Below are 17895 nucleotides of genomic sequence, written 5' to 3' on the forward strand. Positions count from 1 at the left end.
CGCCGTTAACCTAACCCGCCGTTAACCTAACCCGCCGTTAACCTAACCCGCCGTTAACCTAACCCGCCGTTAACCTAACCCGCCGTTAACCTAACCCGCCGTTAACCTAACCCGCCGTTAACCTAACCCGCCGTTAACCTAACCCGCCGTTAACCTAACCCGCCGTTAACCTAACCCGCCGTTAACCTAACCCGCCGTTAACCTAACCCGCCGTTAACCTAACCCGCCGTTAACCTAACCCGCCGTTAACCTAACCCGCCGTTAACCTAACCCGCCGTTAACCTAACCCGCCGTTAACCTAACCCGCCGTTAACCTAACCCGCCGTTAACCTAACCCGCCGTTAACCTAACCCGCCGTTAACCTAACCCGCCGTTAACCTAACCCGCCGTTAACCTAACCCGCCGTTAACCTAACCCGCCGTTAACCTAACCCGCCGTTAACCTAACCCGCCGTTAACCTAACCCGCCGTTAACCTAACCCGCCGTTAACCTAACCCGCCGTTAACCTAACCCGCCGTTAACCTAACCCGCCGTTAACCTAACCCGCCGTTAACCTAACCCGCCGTTAACCTAACCCGCCGTTAACCTAACCCGCCGTTAACCTAACCCGCCGTTAACCTAACCCGCCGTTAACCTAACCCGCCGTTAACCTAACCCGCCGTTAACCTAACCCGCCGTTAACCTAACCCGCCGTTAACCTAACCCGCCGTTAACCTAACCCGCCGTTAACCTAACCCGCCGTTAACCTAACCCGCCGTTAACCTAACCCGCCGTTAACCTAACCCGCCGTTAACCTAACCCGCCGTTAACCTAACCCGCCGTTAACCTAACCCGCCGTTAACCTAACCCGCCGTTAACCTAACCCGCCGTTAACCTAACCCGCCGTTAACCTAACCCGCCGTTAACCTAACCCGCCGTTAACCTAACCCGCCGTTAACCTAACCCGCCGTTAACCTAACCCGCCGTTAACCTAACCCGCCGTTAACCTAACCCGCCGTTAACCTAACCCGCCGTTAACCTAACCCGCCGTTAACCTAACCCGCCGTTAACCTAACCCGCCGTTAACCTAACCCGCCGTTAACCTAACCCGCCGTTAACCTAACCCGCCGTTAACCTAACCCGCCGTTAACCTAACCCGCCGTTAACCTAACCCGCCGTTAACCTAACCCGCCGTTAACCTAACCCGCCGTTAACCTAACCCGCCGTTAACCTAACCCGCCGTTAACCTAACCCGCCGTTAACCTAACCCGCCGTTAACCTAACCCGCCGTTAACCTAACCCGCCGTTAACCTAACCCGCCGTTAACCTAACCCGCCGTTAACCTAACCCGCCGTTAACCTAACCCGCCGTTAACCTAACCCGCCGTTAACCTAACCCGCCGTTAACCTAACCCGCCGTTAACCTAACCCGCCGTTAACCTAACCCGCCGTTAACCTAACCCGCCGTTAACCTAACCCGCCGTTAACCTAACCCGCCGTTAACCTAACCCGCCGTTAACCTAACCCGCCGTTAACCTAACCCGCCGTTAACCTAACCCGCCGTTAACCTAACCCGCCGTTAACCTAACCCGCCGTTAACCTAACCCGCCGTTAACCTAACCCGCCGTTAACCTAACCCGCCGTTAACCTAACCCGCCGTTAACCTAACCCGCCGTTAACCTAACCCGCCGTTAACCTAACCCGCCGTTAACCTAACCCGCCGTTAACCTAACCCGCCGTTAACCTAACCCGCCGTTAACCTAACCCGCCGTTAACCTAACCCGCCGTTAACCTAACCCGCCGTTAACCTAACCCGCCGTTAACCTAACCCGCCGTTAACCTAACCCGCCGTTAACCTAACCCGCCGTTAACCTAACCCGCCGTTAACCTAACCCGCCGTTAACCTAACCCGCCGTTAACCTAACCCGCCGTTAACCTAACCCGCCGTTAACCTAACCCGCCGTTAACCTAACCCGCCGTTAACCTAACCCGCCGTTAACCTAACCCGCCGTTAACCTAACCCGCCGTTAACCTAACCCGCCGTTAACCTAACCCGCCGTTAACCTAACCCGCCGTTAACCTAACCCGCCGTTAACCTAACCCGCCGTTAACCTAACCCGCCGTTAACCTAACCCGCCGTTAACCTAACCCGCCGTTAACCTAACCCGCCGTTAACCTAACCCGCCGTTAACCTAACCCGCCGTTAACCTAACCCGCCGTTAACCTAACCCGCCGTTAACCTAACCCGCCGTTAACCTAACCCGCCGTTAACCTAACCCGCCGTTAACCTAACCCGCCGTTAACCTAACCCGCCGTTAACCTAACCCGCCGTTAACCTAACCCGCCGTTAACCTAACCCGCCGTTAACCTAACCCGCCGTTAACCTAACCCGCCGTTAACCTAACCCGCCGTTAACCTAACCCGCCGTTAACCTAACCCGCCGTTAACCTAACCCGCCGTTAACCTAACCCGCCGTTAACCTAACCCGCCGTTAACCTAACCCGCCGTTAACCTAACCCGCCGTTAACCTAACCCGCCGTTAACCTAACCCGCCGTTAACCTAACCCGCCGTTAACCTAACCCGCCGTTAACCTAACCCGCCGTTAACCTAACCCGCCGTTAACCTAACCCGCCGTTAACCTAACCCGCCGTTAACCTAACCCGCCGTTAACCTAACCCGCCGTTAACCTAACCCGCCGTTAACCTAACCCGCCGTTAACCTAACCCGCCGTTAACCTAACCCGCCGTTAACCTAACCCGCCGTTAACCTAACCCGCCGTTAACCTAACCCGCCGTTAACCTAACCCGCCGTTAACCTAACCCGCCGTTAACCTAACCCGCCGTTAACCTAACCCGCCGTTAACCTAACCCGCCGTTAACCTAACCCGCCGTTAACCTAACCCGCCGTTAACCTAACCCGCCGTTAACCTAACCCGCCGTTAACCTAACCCGCCGTTAACCTAACCCGCCGTTAACCTAACCCGCCGTTAACCTAACCCGCCGTTAACCTAACCCGCCGTTAACCTAACCCGCCGTTAACCTAACCCGCCGTTAACCTAACCCGCCGTTAACCTAACCCGCCGTTAACCTAACCCGCCGTTAACCTAACCCGCCGTTAACCTAACCCGCCGTTAACCTAACCCGCCGTTAACCTAACCCGCCGTTAACCTAACCCGCCGTTAACCTAACCCGCCGTTAACCTAACCCGCCGTTAACCTAACCCGCCGTTAACCTAACCCGCCGTTAACCTAACCCGCCGTTAACCTAACCCGCCGTTAACCTAACCCGCCGTTAACCTAACCCGCCGTTAACCTAACCCGCCGTTAACCTAACCCGCCGTTAACCTAACCCGCCGTTAACCTAACCCGCCGTTAACCTAACCCGCCGTTAACCTAACCCGCCGTTAACCTAACCCGCCGTTAACCTAACCCGCCGTTAACCTAACCCGCCGTTAACCTAACCCGCCGTTAACCTAACCCGCCGTTAACCTAACCCGCCGTTAACCTAACCCGCCGTTAACCTAACCCGCCGTTAACCTAACCCGCCGTTAACCTAACCCGCCGTTAACCTAACCCGCCGTTAACCTAACCCGCCGTTAACCTAACCCGCCGTTAACCTAACCCGCCGTTAACCTAACCCGCCGTTAACCTAACCCGCCGTTAACCTAACCCGCCGTTAACCTAACCCGCCGTTAACCTAACCCGCCGTTAACCTAACCCGCCGTTAACCTAACCCGCCGTTAACCTAACCCGCCGTTAACCTAACCCGCCGTTAACCTAACCCGCCGTTAACCTAACCCGCCGTTAACCTAACCCGCCGTTAACCTAACCCGCCGTTAACCTAACCCGCCGTTAACCTAACCCGCCGTTAACCTAACCCGCCGTTAACCTAACCCGCCGTTAACCTAACCCGCCGTTAACCTAACCCGCCGTTAACCTAACCCGCCGTTAACCTAACCCGCCGTTAACCTAACCCGCCGTTAACCTAACCCGCCCCCCCGGGCAATTTCGTTTCTTTAGATTGTATTGAACGTGAAACCACATCGCGTGTTACTTTGGTTACAGTGCCATCTAGTAACGAATGTTTGTAAACAAACACGTAGTGATTACATACTCTTTCCGTTGTTCATGTTTGTTTTTGTTTGCCGATTTGTTTGCCTAGTGTTCGTCATCCTTCTTGCGTTAATTTTTGTTAAATTCTCCTGCATCGCGGAGCCCAGTGCCCAGGGTGAGCTATTTGCCTTTTTTTTCCTATATATTAGATATATAGATGCGTTCATTTGATGATTTGTCTACATTATTGATTATTTATGTAGTAATTGTATGGAGTGTAGGTAGTTATTATTACACTTCCATCTATCTAAATATATGACCAACTGAGTGGCGGACAATTAACGCACAGCCCATGTCATTAGATCGAGACATTTGAAATTTGACATGTAGTTTCCTTCTGCAGTCTAAATATGCACTAAGAAATCGAAAGAGGCCAGTTGCCTATTTATTTCAAGTTGTTCCTAAAATTTATTTTAAAAAATACATGTTCTCTTATAATTTATCTCGCTTCATAGTAAAAACCAAAAATTTACGCTTCTTACAATAACCCGAAAATTCCCAATCGGAGTGACACCGAGCGTCGCGTAATCAGCTGCGCGTGGATTAGACAGGTAGGTACTTACATACTACGGGCGGCAAAGTCCGTTGACCGCTGCATTCCTACCATAACTAATTACGAAAATTTTCATTGATAAAGCTAGATCTATAAGTCTCAATTTCTTTGAGTCATAGAATTATACTATAAGTTACATTGTCAGTAAACTTGCATAAATTCTCTTTCATTTCTCGTACCATAGAGTTCAATTCTTGTTGACTTCGAAGCGACAGCGTCACCGAAAACAAGCGAGTGTCGTTGTGACTACGGACATTGTGAGACAATTTATTTGTGTTTGGTATGAATTGTTATATTTTGCTATATCATGCTAGGTCGGCGTTCGCGAATACATAGCAAATGTTATTTTTCAATTTTTTATGGTAAGTCTTGTTATTTCTGTTCACACTCTCAACGCGAGTGCACTAGGCAATCCCTGGCCCGCGTCAGATCTCACGGAATGGGCCATTGTTACGTGAAAAGTAGGAACATATTGACGTACATGCGTATACAATTCCATACATTAATTAAGCCTCTTACCTACTTCTCATCATTCAAATGCCTTTTAAAAACAGCGACCTTATCTATATAGTGTAGCCTCTCGTAAATTCAATGAATTCTTTGTAATTAGACTCTTATAAAAAATGACAAAAAAATAAAAGATTTAAAATATATTTATTGCAATAAACTATGGAGAGCCGTGTGGTTCCCGGCACCAGTACAAAAAAGAATAGGACCACTCCATATCTTTCCAATGGATGTCGTAAAAGGCGACTAAGTGAAAGGCATAAAACGTGGGAATCTTCTTGTAGGCGACGGTCAAGAAACATGTCAATTCCATCATTAAGCCAGACAGCTGTACGTGGCTTTCATTCTTCCCAAGACTGTTGGCTCTGTTTACTCTGCCAGGGATACAGGCGTGATTATAGGTAGTATGAAGCCAAGACTTCCCGCGCCCCTTACGGTAAACTTCCATGTCAGTTGTCACTTTCTTTTCAGGTTATTTTATCTGATGGTGCTCGTTAACGGCTACACTATATCTAAAAGTGACGCGAATGAAGACTCGGCCCCGGACTTTATCGACAGCGTGCACGAGAAGGAAGTCGCGCGCCAGCACCGCCCGCGCCGCCCTCGGCTGCAGCAGGCAGGGGTCGCGGACACCACCCCTCCCGAGCCCGCTACAACCACATACCTGTCTTTGACTTCGAGGCTTAGAAACTTGCCGTTTTGGAAAAAACTCCATCACGGAAAAAAGTGGAAGAGCAGAAGTAAAGAAACTAAACTAGTTAGTGATAAAACAACCACACCGGGCTTCACGGGTGATCTCGGTTTGAAGGATGTTCACAGCAAGGATAAGAACAAAAGGGAAATACCAACAGAATACAACAGCAAGAAATTTGACAAAGTCTTCGTTGGAGATATGCCTGCAAGCCCGAAAGACTTTATAATCAGTAATAAAAATGATAAGATGCGATATTTCAATTTGACGAACTTACTTCCGACATCAGCTCTAAAAAACAATACAAGTTTAACAAGTTTGAAGCCAACGGAGAGATATATGACCAGTTCGACGACTCTGAAACCGACGAGTAGTTCTACCTCAATAGCAAGCCGTTTACGGACAATACTAGCGAATAAACAGAACAAGGTGAACTGGTACACGACAGCCAAGACAACGGTTGTGACCCCAGCGGAGGAGTGGGTGGGCACTGCGCAGCTAGAGATTCTCCTGGACAACATCAAAGCCCACACACTGCAAATCCTCGTAGATCAGAACCCCGCCGTGTCGAACCTCATCACGTCGTCGGCATACGAGGCCAGCTTCGAGGCGGATCCCATCCTCCGCCACTTCGAGAGCACCACGCCGATGCCGCACTCCGCGATACTGGGAGCTCGTGATGTTAATGATATAATTGCACAAGACTCGACAAATAACATCTTAAGTACAGAGGAAACAACACATTATATTGATCGACGATCTTGCTCCGAAGAAATCTACTCTGTAGCGCAAACGCTAGAAGACGCAATTCAAAAAGAAATTAAGAAAGTGTACAAGAAACTGAAATGTAAAGTATGTCAGGGCGCTAAAGCCACCATGAGAATTGCACAAAGTAAAATTTCAGATAATAGCCATCATGCTTCTCTGTCATTCCATTCGAAATGGGGAGCTAAACATTCCAAAACTCCCACAATGCCCATATCTCATGATAAATCAACTGTTTATACAACTCCGGTGTCTCACACAGCATCTAGTGTTCATAAAACATCAACAAGTGATGACAGAACGGGCGGAACAAAAGAGTTGAAGAAAGATAGGCATTTCCGAAAACTGCAACATCGAGTTGCAAAAGCTACGGGTTATCAAAACCAAAAAGCAGTTAAGTCTATAGATGTGAGTGCGCGGCCGAGTTCTTTTGTGGCCGTCATTGATGACGCCACGCTGCTGGGTTTGCTCGAGCAGATGCTGACCAAAACCAATGAGGACAATCTATTGAGAATACTTACGACACCAAATTATTACCGCCCTAAACCAGATATCGATAGACTTTCTAAACGTAATATTGAGACCTTGTCGGATTTGAGGCTGAAGGAGCAAGTGCGAGGCTACGAGCACGGCGACCTCGCGCCCGGCATTTTTGATTATCGTATCGAGAATACGCAGCCTGAGACAACAAGTCCATCGTACTTGGACCCTGATTCTACGCAGCCGCTTAACTGGCAAAGCATAAGTGAGAAAATATCGTACAACGATTACGTCAACGGATACAAATACTACTTGAAGTTCCAGAAGGAGCAGGAACTGGACGACGAGAAGTTCTCCCCGATGGTGCGCTACCAGGCGCACAGACACCACCAGGTGGACGACATCGGCAAGTTCATCTTGCGCAAGTTGCCACAGATCCGCTACGCAAGGAATATTCTCGACGAGATCGACATCGACGACCAAGATGTTTCCACTAAAAGCGACGAGTCCTGGTTTAGGAAGCACTTCTATTTTTTTGTAGACAACACGCCGAGGAAGTTCCATACGTCAGAAACTGTCGCTTTGAAGTCTTTTCAGACCGAAATTCCGCAAAGTGGAAGTACGCTCGCTGAGCTCGGTAAGCCAGCAAATACAGCATCGGCTCCGGTCGCGGACCAGTGGGCCACGATGGCGGCCCACGAGGACAAGGCGGTCACCGCGCAGGCAGGACACAGCGTGAACCTTGACCAGCTGGCGCGCACTCTGAAACACTACAAAGACACACTCTTGACTTCACCACAATCTCCAATGAGTAAGTAGAAATTGTTTCAGCTTTGAGATTTTTCTTTGTTTCTGTAGTCATCAAGAAGTTTTTATAGTTTTTCTATGTTCGTCTATTTGTCTGCAGGGATTTAGAAACTCTTAAACACTAAATGCATAATGTAGCGGGCTCTTGTTTTTTACCGAAATTACACATACATATTTTACTCTCCAGATATAGTGGAAGCTATTGAAGGAAAACCGATAGACCCGAATGAGAATAATTTCATACATAAGATGATCGACCTACTGCTTGGAGATAAGAAACGCCGCGCGAAAAATGCACGGCTTAAGTTGACAAATACGGAAGAAGAAACTGAAGAAAGACCAAAAAGAAATACTAAAAAGTCAGGAAAATATAAAGATAGCCACTTTATATCTCAGAAAAAGACTGAAATTAAACCTATAAGCGAATCTACTGAACACAAAGATAAGCTAAGCAAAATGGGAGTCGTACAAATGATTGCACATCCTACAACGGTAGTCAAGGTACAAAGCAAAAAGAAAAATAGATTCAAATACTTATTAAAGAAATTGCATTTAAGCAGAGATAAAGAAAAGTCATATAAAAAAGCGACACAGCAGCGTTCGAGAAATCGCAGGTTTGTGCCTTTTAAGAAATTAAAAGACATTTTTTTAGGGACGCAGGATAGACACTCCGCAATTTTGCGCACGAGCACAAGTGACTACGACATGATGACGTCAGACATAGACACGTTCAAGGCGGTGAAGTTTGACCGCATGTCAAAAATCGAAGATATTCGTAAAGAAATACCAAATATCGCCGAAGATCTTCTAGCTCCTGACATGTCTGATTACACAACTGGTTCGCACACTTTTGAATCTAGCAGAATGGATGACCATGCTCCTAGGATTAATTCAAAAGCAGTTCAGTCGGATAGCATAGGGCAACAAGAAACTGGTTATCTAGAATCTGAGTCACCGACAAATAATGACATGCCAACATCTCAAAGCAATATACATACATACTCTTCGAGAAAAATGCAACACCAAGAGTCTGGTAACACCATGGAATCTGATGCCGCTCTAAATAGTCAAGCACCATTTCAGAAACAAGAGTCAGATTCTCCGTCAAATAAAGAAAATGAAGCACTTAATACGAACCAATCCAATTCAAATACCGCCGTAGAAAATATAGATTTTATAACCAGCAGTGAAATGGATAGTCGGAACAATAAACTAAAGACAATGACGATGACACAACTTGAGCGTTACTTGTCCGGCTACCGAGCGTCGCTGATTACCAAAGGTGTTACAAAAGGACTACAGAGCGATGGTAAGTACCATACATTTAATATATGAATGGTTCACTCGAGGATCTCCATCTAAATGAGTGCCAGATGAGATCTTACAATATCAGGCCTGCAATCTATTCGAATCCCGATTCCATCAAAGAATCATATAGCTAAGCGTGGCTTTTCAGTCTTTTCAAACTGTTAGCTCTGTCTAACCCGTAAAGGGATATAGAAGTGACTAAATGTATGTATGTATAAATGTACAATCTTGCAGTTTGTATGATGTCTGCTTTTCCGTTTCGTAGTAAACAAGGAACCCTCACAAGTGGTAGAAATCTGCAATTTGATATGTGTATTAATAATGGCAAAAAGATCATTGAAAACAAGTGCTTATAAACTTAAATATAAAATTACGAACTCAGTTACTCACTATTCTATTCTTTTCTATTCTAAGTTTAATTAATATTGTAATGTTGATGTTGTTGAAGAAAATGCTGCAGTGCAGTTTGTTACCGCTTCTTCTGCACTGACGCCTTGGAAGCGGCAGTAAACTTAGTTTTTAAGTAATTTATTTGACGTCAACCAATGTTGTTAAACCATACGTTTTGACAATTATTAAGCGATTTTGAATTGAATTTGAGTTAAGTTTAAAAAAAACATAAAATTAAAGCAAGGTTAAGAATAATAATACTAATGGAATAGTAGGTACCATGTATTGAACTCCATAATGCGCGTCGCCTGCTACGCACTTGATTTATTCCGACACAATATTTAAATAGTCTGAAATAATATAATATTTTTTTTTAATAGGCAAAACGTCACCAAAAACCTTAGACAAAATAAATGTTGAATTTCAAAAAAACGAAAATAAGAAGGATTTGCAAACAAACACTGAAAGGGAAACTGAAGGGAATGATGTGGTGTCTGCCGATTCCTTCACGAAATCGGAAATGGATGTCGTCCGCGAGGAGGTGGACAAGCTTCAACGAAAGCTAACCGAGTACTATTCCTATCCCAAGCGATCTCAAACAGTTAACAAAAAGATGACTGATGCCAATCGTATAGCCAGAGTTATGTTTGTTCCAGAAAGAATTACCCGAGTAACGGAGCGAGCACGAAAAGGTCATGAATCTCCCTCTCCTAATAAAAAGAAAAAAAACGTAGTGAGGTCAGCGTCATTAAATCTTCCACGATCAAAAGATATCGATGTTGATTCAATTGAGCTGCCGGAGATTCCGATATTTTCAAACCAGAGATCTCTAAAAAAGAAATCAATATCATTTATACCTATGAAAAGAGATTCAAAGGATACTAATAATTCTAAAAAAGGAAAAAGTTATTTGAGTAAATATTCGTTGAGTCCGGACCACTACCAGGAACTGCTGATGTGGCACGGCGACATCTTGAACGCGGACACGATCACGACCACCAACTTTCTGTTCGACGAAGAGTTGGGGCTGTCACAGTACACGACGCCCAACGCGCAAGTTCTGGCACACGAGGTGCAGGACATTAAGCGGTTCATGAGTGACTTACAGGCAACATCCAACACTAATTTGGCATCACGTCGCTCAACTCCAGGACGACTTGTCTCGAAAGATCCCGTTATAGTAGGTGAGCACGAAGTGGTGACGCTGGAACAGTCGAATCTAATTAAAAACAAGGAAAATAAAGTGACTAGCTGTTATAGCACTCCAGCAAAGCATGTTCTGTCGCCCGCCACACAAAACAATGGAAAAGATGACAGTGAACTAGTGTTTATGGGTAAATCCCAATACTTATCTATTAGCAAACGTGGAAAAGTCAACGTTGGTTCGGAATCGAACGTGTTGGGATATGCTAATAAAAGGAAAAGCAAATTCACACCGAAGCCGGTCCTTTTCTATGCCGAGCGAATAAGTTCTCATTCTAACTGGTCTAATTTGTACCCGCGGCGTAACATTTACGCTATTTCAACTACCAAGCGCCATGCCACTAGATTCTGGAGAAAACATACTAGCAGTCTTAGTAACATTAAAAAAGCACAAACACTGGTTCCGACGTCGAAGATGATCCGAGCGCCCGAACAGCACTTCTCTACGCCGGTGCCCATGAACTCGACTGATTTCCAGAACTTTCTCAAGCAGTCAAATCTAGATGTCGACTCTGTGACGGCACCATTCACTGAGGCAGACATCAATATTAGATCCGATAACGTAACAGTGTATCCTTCGACTGTACACAATGCTAATAGTGATTACGATGAACTTAACGACGGTGAGTTTTTGAGTAAAGCTTTTAATCAAATGAAGACTAAATCATCTAACATGTCTCATGTTGGGATTCCCAAAGTAATCGATGATACCAGAATTAAAAGACATCGTCTACAATCGCAAAATATTAATCGTCAACTAAGACGAGATAGGAATATTAAGCAAAGAGCTTTACTATTTGGTAAAAAAGAAAAAACATTTATAACAATGACGAATCTACTACCAGATGATTTTACTGCTTCTGCGCCTAGAAAAAAATTAAAAGATGTAACAAATTACGATACCAATGTGTCTGATTATTTAGAGGCCGGTGAGTATCCGACTGTAAGCACTAATGTGGAGACGCCAAAACATAACAATTTGTTGTATTTCTTTGTCACCGGGAACATGACTTCGAAGACTACCATGATGACGCCTCCTGAAATAAGTCCTGAAACGACCACCATGACGATGACCACATTGACAGATGACCAAACGAAGCCTGCAGACGAGTTCAAGCCAAACAATTTCACAATCGACCTGATGAGGCAGCAGACTCCAGACAAGCTGTTCCACCGCTTGGGCTTGAAACCGAAGAGTCCGAAGAGAGTGCGCATCAGTTACCATTACGACATAGTGTATGAGAATAAACCTAAGAAAATTAGAGGACACAGTAAGTTGGTTTCTGCCTATTTTTGTCAAGACCTAATCTACATACATAGCTAGAGGATGTTCGTTAGAGCCGTTCGTATTCTCTATGAAAGTTTTACACTATACTATTCGTACTTCTATCAATAAATTATATAAATTCAGATCTAACAGGGCTTTTTTTATAATTTGTGATAGAATATTTTTCTGTGAAGTCACACACTTGGCGTGTTCTGCATCTAATTTTGGTTTTACTTTGATAGTAGGACTTCTTTTTAGAAAACATAGTTTTAATCTAGTTTCCTTCCATTTATATGACTGAGGTAAATGACGTAGCACATCCATTTCAGCTCGAACCCCAGCCAACAACAGAATGGAGCGCGACAGACTTGACAGTGAGTAAGTTTCCTTACATTATAAGTTCAACTCCCGCACTCGGATAATACATACATAGTTGTGGAAGATGTAACTGAAAATATGCAAAGAGAGAGAACGAGATAGACTGAGAGGCACTTATAGCTGTCAGCATAGCTAAGGTCCAGTTCCAGCCCTCGCAGCAGGGAACGCGCTGGGCCGTTTTTATCGCGCGAGAAACTATCTCTGTTTTGCTTCTTATTATAACTTTTAAATTTCTCTCTCTCTCTCTCTCTCTCTTAGCCAATTTTCAGTTACATCTTCCATAACTCAGCTTCGAGGCCTGGCTACCGCTGGAATGCCTTGCAATCTTTATTCATATTTAAACTAATAATTATAGAGGCGTACCTACTCCTGTTATTTTTGATCTTTACCTCTAGATACTTAATCCTTTTTACTTTGTATTGATTGTATAAACTACAACACACATATTCAAAAGATAATAATATTACTAAAGTTTATAGTGACAAAGAAGAAATGGATAGATTCGGATTCAATCATAAACCAGTAATGCAAAGAGACGACATTGATAACTACGCAGGGAAGGTAAGTACATACATACATAAAGTCACGTCTATATCCCTTTGGGATAGACAGAGCCAACAGTCTTGAGAAGATGTTCAGCTGCTTGGCTTAATGATAGAATTGAGATTCAAATAGTGACAGTTGCTAGCCCGTCCCCTAAAAAAAAGATCGCAAGTTTATAAGCCTATCCCTTAGTCACCTTTTACGATATCCACGGAAAAGAGATGGAGTGGTCCTATTCTTTTTTTATTGGTGCCAGGAACCACGCAGCACAAGGTAAGAACACTGTTTATTTATAATTGCCGAATTCCGAAATCACAAAATATTAAAAATTATTGTATATACATTATACTTCGCTTTGCAGCTTCCCGACGCAAGGCCTACAAGAAAAATATTTAGGCTTAAAAGTAAACAGAAACGTGACGCAACCGCGCCCAGCTCGACCGAGCCCGCGCCGGCCAAGCGAGACGCCAGTGCAGCGGTGTACACCGCACAAAACGTGGCCGCGTTCGAAGTTTACCTGGACGTCGGCCCGGCGACGCCCGCGGCCCTGGCGCCAGCAGAGGGCAACGCGATCCACGTCCACATTGCGCTCCCACATGAACTGCCACATTCAAAAAGACAACTGAACCCTTCCCGACCCATATTTAGTGCTAAAATGTCAGATCCAGTTAATTTGGAATACCGAATGCCGGCTATAGATGAAAAAGTAATCACAACAGAATATGACTCCTTGCTGTCTCCAGGGTTATATATGGTGGTTGACAATATGCTTCAATCGGGGCGTATAGGATTGAAGCCAATTTTGACAGATCTTTCAGTATTAAAATCGCGACAAGCAGCGTCTGTTAAAGTCCCTGCAGTAAGTACGACACAAAAATGCGCCACAACCACCAATGACAATGATTTAAAAAAAGTGACGTTGAATAAGGATTTCATAGCAGCTGTCAATAATCAATTAGTTCAATTGTACAATAATATATCATCCTTAAACCTTAGCAAGAACGATATCAAGAAGAATGCTGTAACTGATCAAAAACCTATAACCAAACGTGACCGGCGAAACATTTGGCCGTCCCTGGCGGAGATGTTCGGCGGCGACCGCACGTGCAGCTGCCACTTCCGGGCGAACCAGACGCTGTGTCCCGCGTGCGTCGCTACCGACAACGTCATCGATGAACTCATTTTTGAATTTAACAACATGGCGAGTTTCATGAATGATCACTGCACGGAAATTCAGACTTATTTTTGGATGAATCCTACAGGAGGAAAGAAGCTTTCAGACGCAGTCCACAAGTTAGATAGCATGTTGAGGGGTTATTATAAACGAGTGAAAGGAAAATGCAAAGGAAAAATGTGTCAAGCGCTTGCTAACACCCTGTCACTCAACAAGCGCGCCGTAAATGAGCGAAGAAGAATGCTTAATGAGGTTAATTTTCAACCTGAGTTCATACAGGATATCGCTAATGATATCACGAAAATCTTGAAACATAGACTACCTTACAATAAACGCTTATTAGAAAATAGTGACCACTTCTTTAATGTTGTAGAGGATTGTTTGCCTGGAGTTCGCAAAAAGGAATATCTTGTTAAAAGTACTCAACCGTTTCATAGTATAACTAACACCAACAAAAAACTATTTCATAAACGCGAAATTACTCAACTTGAAAAACCAGATTTATTTGATAGTGATACAGCGTATCTGTTCGATTACGAAAACAACTTCAGCACAGAAAAGCTAAATCTGGAAGAAGAACTTAAGATTACAACTGATACTACGCTTCATGCTCTTACTCATAGTTTTAACGAATTATTTTTGATGTTTAATAAAATGAATAAAACAGATACTATTATTGATAAAAAGGAAAAGGATAATAAGGAAAATAAGAAAAAGAAATATAAAAAGAGAAAGAAACACAAACATAAACACAAACCCAGAAAAAAGATTAATGACAAAATATTGAAAGATAATACATCGACTAATAAACCAAGGGACTTAGACATCGAGACGCTACTTGCGCCACAAACTGATAATACCCCCACAACTCGTGCTCTTAAAGTGTTTGTATCTAATATAAAAGACAAACCTTCCTTTTACGTTACAGTAGATAACATACAATCAACTGTTAAACCTAAGCTTATACCAATCATCTTGCCTGCCGTTGAGCCACCTATTGACCCGACTATTACACCACCAATTTTAAAGCCAGAAATTGCTCCAAAAATAATGAAAACTAAATGTTGGCCCTGCAAATGTAAAGATAGAGTTCAGGTCAGTGACCAACCGACAAAATTACTAGCGGGGGAGATTATTTTATTTGAAGAAGGTTGTGGCGATAAATATAATTTCTTTCATAAGCTGCAAAGGTTGATGGGTAAGGCGATAAACAGTACAAAGGACGATTTTAATAAGAATTTTGGTGTGAGCTTATCTGGGTTAACCAAAGTCCGCTCTGCAAGGACTCCTAACATCAGCAAAGACAGTATTACAGCGTCTAGTCATAATTATATAGCAACGAATTCATCAACAAACGAAGATACCAAATCCACAACAATAGAGTTTGGTCTTACTAATAATCCTACAATAACTCAAAAAGTTCACGATCCAATTTATGTAAGCGATAAGCAATTATTAGGAGTAAAAAGTGTATCTACAAGTGAAGACGTGATCACTGAAGTAACACTAGCAGAGTACCCCACGATCATAATTATTGACGAAGCGTCGACAGACACACCTACTGATGACGTTAATATATATGTTGTGCCTTCTTGCAACGCGTCGACCTCGACCACGAATCCCAAGGACCTTTTGATTGATGTGCTTACGTTTGTAAATGATAAATTTGAAAAGGATTGGTATAAGGCAAGAGATTCTAGAGAAGCGAACGACAGTATTGGCGAGAAATTTGAAAAGTACTCCTTAACAAGCAGTAAAAGTCCAAGGTAGGTCAAAATAAAAGTGTCAATGACTTAATATTTTTTTTATATGTTTGCATATTGAAGATCCCATATAAAAAGACCCCAACGTAAACTTTCTTTACAACTTAATTAAGATCTCTTTTTACAAATCACCCAACAATCCAAAATCATTATCCACCTACAAAATAATATTCATTATATCTTGTCCAGTAGCTGCAATGGTTCTTGCTAATGAGTTGGGTTCTTTTGTCTAACAGCTTCTATAATTAATTGATCACCACTCCTTTATTATAGCATTCAGCGCCGGGAATCCAGCATGATCCATGATCTCCTCAACGCGATTAATTTTAAGGACAGAATTCTGGGCAAGAACCATCCGAAGATGGACATAACACAGCAGGTACATATATGCTTTAAAAGATTACAGGTAATTTTTACTTTTTGCATTTGCCACCTCGATGGTTACAGATATAAGACATCATTCAATTATCCCATTGTACAAACGTGCAGACAATACGGCGAATTGAGGCATCGAAACGCTCAGCTTGATATTTTTGTTTCTGATTATTTTCCCATATAAAAGATGCTTATTTACCACTTTTAACTTGTAAATGAAATACCTATTCTTTAATTGTACAAAATACTTCGTTTAGACAAAGATATACATATTAATGCATGTGCCACACCTCCGCTAAGCCGCCTAAAGGCCAATAAATCCTGGCTTGACGTCGCTAGGGATCGCCTAATCCCGCTCCAGGTGCGCTCTGTACCGCGGGTGACGGTCGTTACACTTGAGAATAGATACTTAATATATAAAAAAAATATATTTGTTGCCCGCAACTTATTTCGGAGTAAAAGTGAAGACAATCTTTTACCCCCCTTTAAACTCCACTAAAGAAAGACTACAATATGTTCTTCATAAGGGAACTTGTAACTATTTCTGTATCAAATTTCACCAACATCGGTTCGTGGTTTAGACAAAATTCAAATTCAAATTTTTTTATTCATTATTATAGGATATTATTATATCGCTTAATAATTGTCGTATGGTTTAACAACTTGGTTGACGTCAAATAAATTACTTAAAAACTAAGTTTACTGCCGCTTCCAAGGCGTCAGTGCAGAAGAAGCGGTAAAGACATGAAAGTGTATTAAACAAACCAAAAGACAGAGTTACTTTCGCATTATAACTAGCAATTATAATTAGTGATTAGTTTGTGTGTGTTTTATTCTGCTGCAATCATCAGGACACACCGAATTATAATACTTACATTCAAATAATTATCAATCAACTACTTTGTTTCAGACGCCTACAGAAAAGTCTACAACCACAATAGCCCTAACTACATCAACATCATCCCAAAAAAGGCAATCCAAGACTTCGTCAATCAATCCATCGCACGCGCCGCGTGCGCTATCTGTTCCCAGCGAGACCCTGGCGACAACGGCAACACCACTCCAAGTTGACCGAACGAAAGCGAAAATTAAAGTGACCACGGTCAAAGAAAAAAGTAACTCGTTATCGTTGCCTTGTATCTCTTCCTCCTGGCTTTAGTCCCGGTTGGATCCTCATCACTCTGGAGAGGAGCCCGGGGTATGCCTTTAACCATGGGTCCTGGATTGAGTGAGTCAGGATTTTACACGAAACGACTCCCATCTGACCTCGGCAACCTTTGAAGGGGAACTTATTCAACAACCAATTCAAATAGTGACAGATTGATAGCCCATCGCCTACAAGAGGAATCCCAAGTTTATCAGCCTAACCCTTAGTCGCCTTTTATGACTTCCATGGAAAAGATGTAAAGTGGTTCTATTTACCACTGCACTGACGCTTTAGAAGCAGCCAGCAGTAAACTTATAAGTAATTTATTTGACGTCAAAAATTAATTATTTAATAGTGTTTGAAAAATCCCATAATAATTAATAAAATCTTTGAATTTGAATTACGTGCCGAAAACCACTCGGCACTTTAATGCGTTTTAATCTGAAATTAGTAA

This window comes from Amyelois transitella, chromosome 29, assembly GCF_032362555.1.
Source record: "Amyelois transitella isolate CPQ chromosome 29, ilAmyTran1.1, whole genome shotgun sequence".
Lineage (NCBI taxonomy): Eukaryota > Metazoa > Arthropoda > Insecta > Lepidoptera > Pyralidae > Amyelois > Amyelois transitella.